An 8,694-nucleotide genomic window follows, 5' to 3' on the forward strand; every position below is an offset into this window, starting at 1 on the left:
AGACTGTTGATGAATCACAGAAATTGCATCGGGATTGAATACAACACTCACCATGCGCACTTTCCTCCTTGGGAGTAATGTCTCAAACAGGCTATTCTTTGATCGTTCCCTGGAAGAGCAGTAGTAGTTCCCGATGCACATCTGGAGGCAGTCTGTAATCTGTGGACTATCAGAGTATTGATGAAACACAGAAATTGCATCGGGATTGAATACAGCCGTCACCATGCGCACTTTCCCCCATGGGAGTAATGTCTCAAACAGCCTACGTTTTGATCGTTCCCTGGAAGACCAGTAGTAGTTTACGATGCACATCTGGAGACAATCTGTAATCTGTGGACTATCAGAGTGTTGATGAAACACAGAAATTGCATTGGGATTGAATACAACAATCACCACACGCACTTTCCACCATGGGAGAAATGTCTCTAACAGTCTACGCTTTGATCGTTCCCTGGAAGACCAGTAGTAGTTTCCGATGCACATCTGGAGGCCTTCTGTAATCTGTGGACTATCAGAGTGTTGATGAAACACAGAAATTGCATCGGGATTAAATAAAGCCGTCACCATGCGCACTTTCCTCCATGGAAGTAATGTCTCTAACAGTCTACGCTTTGATAATTCCCTGAAAGACCAGTAGCAGTTTCTAATGCACATCTGGAGGCATTCTGTAATCTGTGGACTATCTGAGTGTTGATCAAACAAAAAAATTACATCGGGATTGAATACAACAGTCACCATGCGCACTTTCCTTCAGGGGAAAAATGTCTCAAACATTCTTCGCTTTGATCGTTCCCTTGAAGGCCAGTCGTAGTTTCTGATGCACATCTTGAGGCATTCAGTAATCTGTGGACTATCAGAGTGTTGATGAAACACAGAAATTGCATCGGGACTGAATACTACAGTCACCATGCGCACTTTCCTCCATGGGAGTAATGTCTCAAACAGTCTACTCTTTGATCGTTCTCTTTAAGACCAGTAGTAGTTTCCGAAGCAAGTCTGGAGGCATTCTGTAATCTGTGGACTATCAGAGTGTTGATGAAACACAGAAATTGCATCGGGATTGAATACAACAGTCACCACGCGCACTTTCCACCATGGGAGAAATGTCTCTAACAGTCTACGCTTTGATCGTTCCCTGGAAGACCAGTAGTAGTTTCCGATGCACATCTGGAGGCATTCTGTAATCTGTGGACTATCAGAGTGTTGATGAAACACAGAAATTGCATCGGGATTGAATAAAGCCGTCACCATGCGCACTTTCCTCCATGGAAGTAATGTCTCTAACAGTCTACGCTTTGATCGTTCACTGGAAGACCAGTAGTAGTTTCCGATGCACATCTGGAGGCATTCTGTAATCTGTGGACTATCAGAGTGTTGATGAAACACAGAAATTGCATCGGGATTGAATAAAGCCGCCACCATGCGCACTTTCCTCCATGGAAGTAATGTCTCAAACAGTCTACTCTTTGATCGTTCTCTGGAAGACCAGTAGTAGTTTCCAAAGCAAGTCTGGACGCATTCTGTAATGTGTGGACTATCAGAGTGTTGATGAAACACAGAAATTGCATCGGGATTGAATACAACAGTCACCATGCGCACTTTCCTCCATGGGGGTATTTCTCAAACAGTCTACGCTTTGATAATTCCCTGGAAGACCAGTAGTAGTTTCTAATGCACATCTGGAGGCATTCTGTAATCTGTGGACTATCTGAGTGTTGATCAAACAAAAAAATTACATCGGCATTGAATACAACAGTCACCATGCGCACTTTCCTTCATGGGAAAAATGTCTCAAACATTCGACGCTTTGATCGTTTCCTTGAAGGATAGTAGTAGTTTCCGATGCACATCTGGATGCATTCAGTAATCTGTGGACTATCAGAGTGTTGATGAAACACAGAAATTGCATCGGGACTGAATACAACAGTCACCATGTGCACTTTCCTCCATGTGAGTAAGTCTAATACAGGCTACGCTTTGATCGTTCCCTGGAAGACCAGTAGGAGTTTGCGATGCACATCTGGAGGCATTCTGTAATCCGTGGACTATCTGAGTGTTGATGGAACACAGAAATTGCATCGGGATTGGATACAACAGTCTTTATGGGCACTTTCCTCCATGGGAGTAATGTCTCAAACAGTCTACGTTTTGATCGTTCCCTGGAAGACCAGTAGTAGTTTACGATGCACATCTGGAGACAATCTGTGATCTGTAGACTATCAGAGTGTTGATGAAACACAGAAATTGCATCGGGATTGAATACAACAGTCACCACGCGCACTTTCCACCATGGGAGAAATGTCTCTAACAGTCTACGCTTTGATCGTTCCCTGGAAGACCAGTAGTAGTTTCCGATGCACATCTGGAGGCATTCTGTAATCTGTGGACTATCAGAGTGGTAATGAAACACAGAAATTGCATCGGGATTGAATAAAGCCGTCACCATGCGCACTTCCCTCCATGGAAGTAATGTCTCTAACAGTCTACGCTTTGATCGTTCCCTGGAAGACCAGTAGTAGTTTCCGATGCACATCTGGAGGCATTCTGTAATCTGTGGACTATCAGAGTGTTGATGAAACACAGAAATTGCATCGGGATTGAATAAAGCAGTCACCATGCGCACTTTCCTCCATGGAAGTAATGTCTCTAACAGTCTACGCTTTGATAATTCCCTGGAAGACCAGTAGTAGTTTCTAATGCACATCTGGAGGCATTCTGTAATCTGTGGACTATCTGAGAGTTGATCAAACAAAAAAATTATATCGGCATTGAATACAACAGTCACCATGCGCACTTTCCTTCATGGGAAAAATGTCTCAAACATTTTACGCTTTGATCGTTCCCTTGAAGGCCAGTAGTAGTTTCCGATGCTCATCTGGATGCATTCAGTAATCTGTGGACTAGCAGAGTGTTGATGAAACACAGAAATTGCATCGGGACTGAATACAACAGTCACCATGCGCACTTTCCTCCATGGGAGTAATGTCTCAAACTGTCTACTCTTTGATCGTTCTCTGGAAGACCAGTAGTAGTTTCCGAAGCAAGTCTGGAGGCATTCTGTAACCTGTGGACTATCAGAGTGTTGATGAAACACAGAAATTGCATCGGGATTGAATACAACAGTCACCATGCGCACTTTCCTCCATGGGGGTAATGTCTCAAACATTCTAGGTTTTGATCGTTCCCTGGAAGACCAGTAGAAGTTTACGATGCACATCTGGAGGCATTCTGTAGTCTGTGGACTATCACACTGTTGATGAAACACAGAAATTGCATCGGGATTGAATACAACAGGCACCCTGCACACTTTCCTCCATGGGAGTAATGTCTCTAACAGTCTATGCTTTGATCGTTCCCTGGAAGACCAGTAGTAGTTTCCGATGCACATCTGGAGGCATTCTGTAATCTGTGGGCTATCAGAGTGTTGATGAAACACAGAAATTGCATCGGGATTGAATACAGCCGTCTCCATGCGCACTTTCCTCCATGGAAGTAATGTCTATAACAGTCTATGCTTTGATCGTTCCCTGGAAGACCAGTAGTAGTTTCCGATGCACATCTGGAGGCATTCTGTAATCTGTGGGCTATCAGAGTGTTGGTGAAACACAGAAATTGCATCGGGATTGAATACAACAGTGACCATGCGCACTTTCCTCCATGGGAGTATTGTCTCATAAAGTCTACACTTTGGTCGTTCCCAGGAAGACCAGTAGTAGTTTCCGATGCACATCTGGAGGCATTCTGTAATCTGTGGACTATCATAGTGCTGATGAAACACAGAAATTGCATCGGCATTGAATACAACAGTCACCACGCGCACTTTCCACCATGGGAGAAATGTCTCAAACTGTCTACGCTTTGATCGTTCCCTGGAAGACCAGTAGTAGTTTCCGATGCACATCTGGAGGCAGTCTGTAATCTGTGGACTATCAGAGTATTGATGAAACACAGAAATTGCATCGGGATTGAATACAGCCGTCTCCATGCGCACTTTCCTCCATGGAAGTAATGTCTCTAACAGTCTATGCTTTGATCGTTCCCTGGAAGACCAGTAGTAGTTTCCGATGCACATCTGGAGGCGTTCTGCAATCTGTGGGCTATCAGAGTGTTGATGAAACACAGAAATTGCATCGGGATTTAATACAACAGTCAGTATGCGCACTTTCCTCCTTGGGAGTAATGTCTCAAACAGTCTACGTTTTGATCGTTCCCTGGAAGACCAGTAGTAGTTTACGATGCACATCTGGAGGCATTCTGTAGTCTGTGGACTATCAGACTGTTGATGAATCACAGAAATTGCATCGGGATTGAATACAACACTCACCATGCGCACTTTCCTCCTTGGGAGTAATGTCTCAAACAGTCTACGTTTTGATCGTTCCCTGGAAGACCAGTAGTAGTTTACGATGCACATCTGGAGGCATTCTGTAGTCTGTGGACTATCAGACTGTTGATGAATCACAGAAATTGCATCGGGATTGAATACAACAGGCACTATGCGCACTTTTCTCCATGGGAGTAATGTCTCAAACAGGCTATTCTTTGATCGTTCCCTGGAAGACCAGTAGTAGTTCCCGATGCACATCTGGAGGCAGTCTGTAATCTGTGGACTATCAGAGTATTGATGAAACACAGAAATTGCATCGGGATTGAATACAGCCGTCACCATGCGCACTTTCCCCCATGGGAGTAATGTCTCAAACAGTCTACGTTTTGATCGTTCCCTGGAAGACCAGTAGTAGTTTACGATGCACATCTGGAGACAATCTGTAATCTGTGGACTATCAGAGTGTTGATGAAACACAGAAATTGCATCGGGATTGAATAAAGCCGTCACCATGCGCACTTTCCTTCATTGAAGTAATGTCTCTAACAGTCTACTCTTTGATCGTTCCCTGGAAGACCAGTAGTAGTGTCCGATGCACATCTGGAGGCATTCTGTAATCTGTGGACTATCAGAGTGTTGATGAAACACAGAAATTGCATCGGGATTGAATAAAGCCGTCACCATGCGCACTTTCCTCCATGGATGTAATGTCTCTAACAGTCTACGCTTTGATAATTCCCTGGAAGACCAGTAGCAGTTTCTAATGCAAATCTGGAGGCATTCTGTAATCTGTGGACTATCTGAGTGTTGATCAAACAAAAAAATTACATCGGGATTGAATACAACAGTCACCATGCGCACTTTCCTTCATGGGAAAAATGTCTCATACATTCTACGCTTTGATCGTTCCCTTGAAGGCCAGTAGTAGTTTCCGATGCACATCTGGAGGTATTCTGTAATCTGTGGCCTATCAGAGTGTTGATGAAACACAGAAATTGCATCGGGATTGAATACAAGAGTCACCATGCGCACTTTCCTCCATGGGAGTAATGTCTCAAACAGTCTACGTTTTGATCGTTCCCTGGAAGACCAGTAGTAGTTTACGATGCACATCTGGAGGCATTCTGTAATCTGTGGACTATCATAGTGCTGATGAAACACAGAAATTGCATCGGGATTGAATACAACAGTCACCATGCGCACTTTCCTCCATGGGGGTATTTCTCAAACAGTCTACGCTTTTATCGTTCCGTGGAAGACCAGTAGTAGTTTCCGATGCACGTCTGGAGGCATTCTGTAATCTGTGGACCTCCAAAGTGTGTATCAAAACACAGAAATTGCATCCGGATTGAATATAACAGTCGCCATGCGCACTTTCCTCCATGGGAGTAATGTCTCAAACAGTGTACGTTTTGATCGTTCCCTGGAAGACCAGTAGTAGTTTACGATGCACATCTGGAGACAATCTGTAATCTGTGGACTATCAGAGTGTTGATGAAACACAGAAATTGCATCGGGAAAGAATAAAGCCGTCACCATGCGCACTTTCCTCCATGGAAGTAATGTCTCTAACAGTCTACGCTTTGATCGTTCCCTGGAAGACCAGTAGTAGTTTCCGATGCACATCTGGAGGCATTCTGTAATCTGTGGACTATCAGAGTGTTGATGAAACACAGAAATTGCATCGGGATTGAATAAAGCCGTCACCATGCGCACTTTCCTCCATGGAAGTAATTTCTCTAACAGTCTACGCTTTTATAATTCCCTGGAAGACCAGTAGCAGTTTCTAATGCACATCTGGAGGCATTCTGTAATCTGTGGACTATCTGAGTGTTGATCAAACAAAAAAACTACATCGGGATTGAATACAACAGTCACCAGGCGCACTTTCCTTCATGGGAAAAATGTCTCAAACATTCTACGCTTTGATCGTTCCCTTGAAGGCCAGTAGTACTTTCCGATGCACATCTGGAGGCATTCAGTAATCTGTGGACTATCAGAGTGTTGATGAAACACTGAAATTGCATCGGGACTGAATACAACAGTCACCATGCGCACTTTCCTCCATGGGAGTAATGTCTCAAACAGTCTACTCTTTGATCGTTCTCTGGAAGACCAGTAGTAGTTTCCGAAGCAAATCTGGAGGCATTCTGTAATCTGTGGACTATCAGAGTGTTGATGAAACACAGAAATTGCATCGGGATTGAATACAACAGTCACCAAGTGCACTTTCCTCCATGGTGGTAATGTCTCAAACAGTCTACGTTTTGATCGTTCCCTGGAAGACCAGTAGTAGTTTACGATGCACATCTGGAGGCATTCTGTAGTCTGTGGACTATCACACTGTTGATGAAACACAGAAATTGCATCGGGATTGAATACAACAGGCACCATGCGCACTTTCCTCCATGGGAGTACTGTCTCTAACAGTCTACGCTTTGATCGTTCCCTGGAAGACCAGTAGTAGTTTCCGATGCACATCTGGAGGCATTCTGTAATCTGTGGGCTATCAGAGTGTTGATGAAACACAGAAATTGCATCGGGATTGAATACAACAGTCACCATGCGCACTTTCCTAAATGGGAGTAATGTCTCAAACAGTCTACGTTTTGATCGTTCCCTGGAAGGCCAGTAGTAGTTTACGATGCACATCTGGAGGCATTCTGTAATCTGTGGACTATCATAGTGCTGATGAAACACAGAAATTGCATCGGGATTGAATACAACAGTCACCACGCGCACTTTCACCATGGGAGAAATGTCTCAAACTGTCTAGGCTTTGATCGTTCCCTGGAAGACCAGTAGTAGTTTCCGATGCACATCTGGAGGCAGTCTGTAATCTGTGGACTATCAGAGTATTGATGAAACACAGAAATTGCATCGGGATTGAATACAGCCGTCACCATGCGCACTTTCCTCCATGGAAGTAATGTCTCTAACAGTCTATGCTTTGATCGTTCCCTGGAAGACCAGTAGTAGTTTCCGATGCACATCTGGAGGCATTCTGTAATCTGTGGACTATCAGAGTGTTGATGAAACACAGAAATTGCATCGGGATTGAATACAACAGTCACCATGCGCACTTTCCTCCATGGGGGTAATTCTCAAACAGTCTACGCATTTATCGTTCCGTGGAAGACCAGTAGTAGTTTCCGATGCACGTCTGGAGGCATTCTGTAATCTGTGGACCTTCGAAGTGTGTATCAAAACACAGAAATTGCATCGGGATTGAATACAACAGTCACCATGCGCACTTTCCTCCATGGGAGTAATGTCTCAAACAGTCTACGTTTTGATCGTTCCCTGGAAGACCAGTAGTAGTTTATGATGCACATCTGGAGATAATCTGTAATCTGTGGACTATCAGAGTGTTGATGAAACACAGAAATTGCATCGGGATTGAATACAACAGTCACCACGCGCACTTTCCACCATGGGAGAAATTTTTTCTAACAGTCTACGCTTTGATCGTTCCCTGGAAGGCCAGTAGTAGTTTCCGATGCACATCTGGAGGCATTCTGTAATCTGTGGACTATCAGAGTGTTGATGAAACCCAGAAATTGCATCGGGATTGAATAAATCAGTCACCATGCGCACTTTCCTCCATGGAAGTAATGTCTCTAACTGTCTACGCTTTGATAATTAGCTGGAAGGCCAGTAGTAGTTTCTAATGCACATCTGGAGGCATTCTGTAATCTGTGGACTATCTGAGTGTTGATCAAACAGAAAAATTACATCGGCATTGAATACAACAGTCACCATGCGCACTTTCCTTCATGGGAAAAATGTCTCAAACAATCTACGCTTTGATCGTTCCCTTGAAGGCCAGTAGTAGTTTCCGATGCACATCTGGATGCATTCGGTAATCTGTGGACTATCAGAGTGTTGATGAAACACAGAAATTGCATCGGGACTGAATACAACAGTCACCATGCGCACTTTCCTCCATGGGAGTAATGTCTCAAACAGTCTACTCTTTGATCGTTCTCTGGAAGACCAGTAGTAGTTTCCGAACCAAGTCTGGAGGCATTCTGTAATCTGTGGACTATCAGAGTGTTGATGAAACACAGAAATTGCATCGGGATTGAATACAACAGTCACCATGCGCACTTTCCTCCATGGGGGTAATGTCTCAAACAGTCTACGTTTTGATCCTTCCCTGGAAGACCAGTAGTAGTTTACGATGCACATCTGGAGGCATTCTGTATATCTGTGGATTATCACACTGTTGATGAAACACAGAAATTGCATCGGGATTGAATACAACAGTCACCATGCGCACTTTCCTCCTTCGGAGTAATGTCTCAAACAGTCTACGTTTTGATCGTTCCCTGGAAGACCAGTAGTAGTTTACGATGCACATCTGG

Source organism: Schistocerca gregaria, unplaced genomic scaffold (genome assembly GCF_023897955.1).
Source record: "Schistocerca gregaria isolate iqSchGreg1 unplaced genomic scaffold, iqSchGreg1.2 ptg000333l, whole genome shotgun sequence".
Taxonomy (NCBI): Eukaryota; Metazoa; Arthropoda; class Insecta; order Orthoptera; family Acrididae; genus Schistocerca; species Schistocerca gregaria.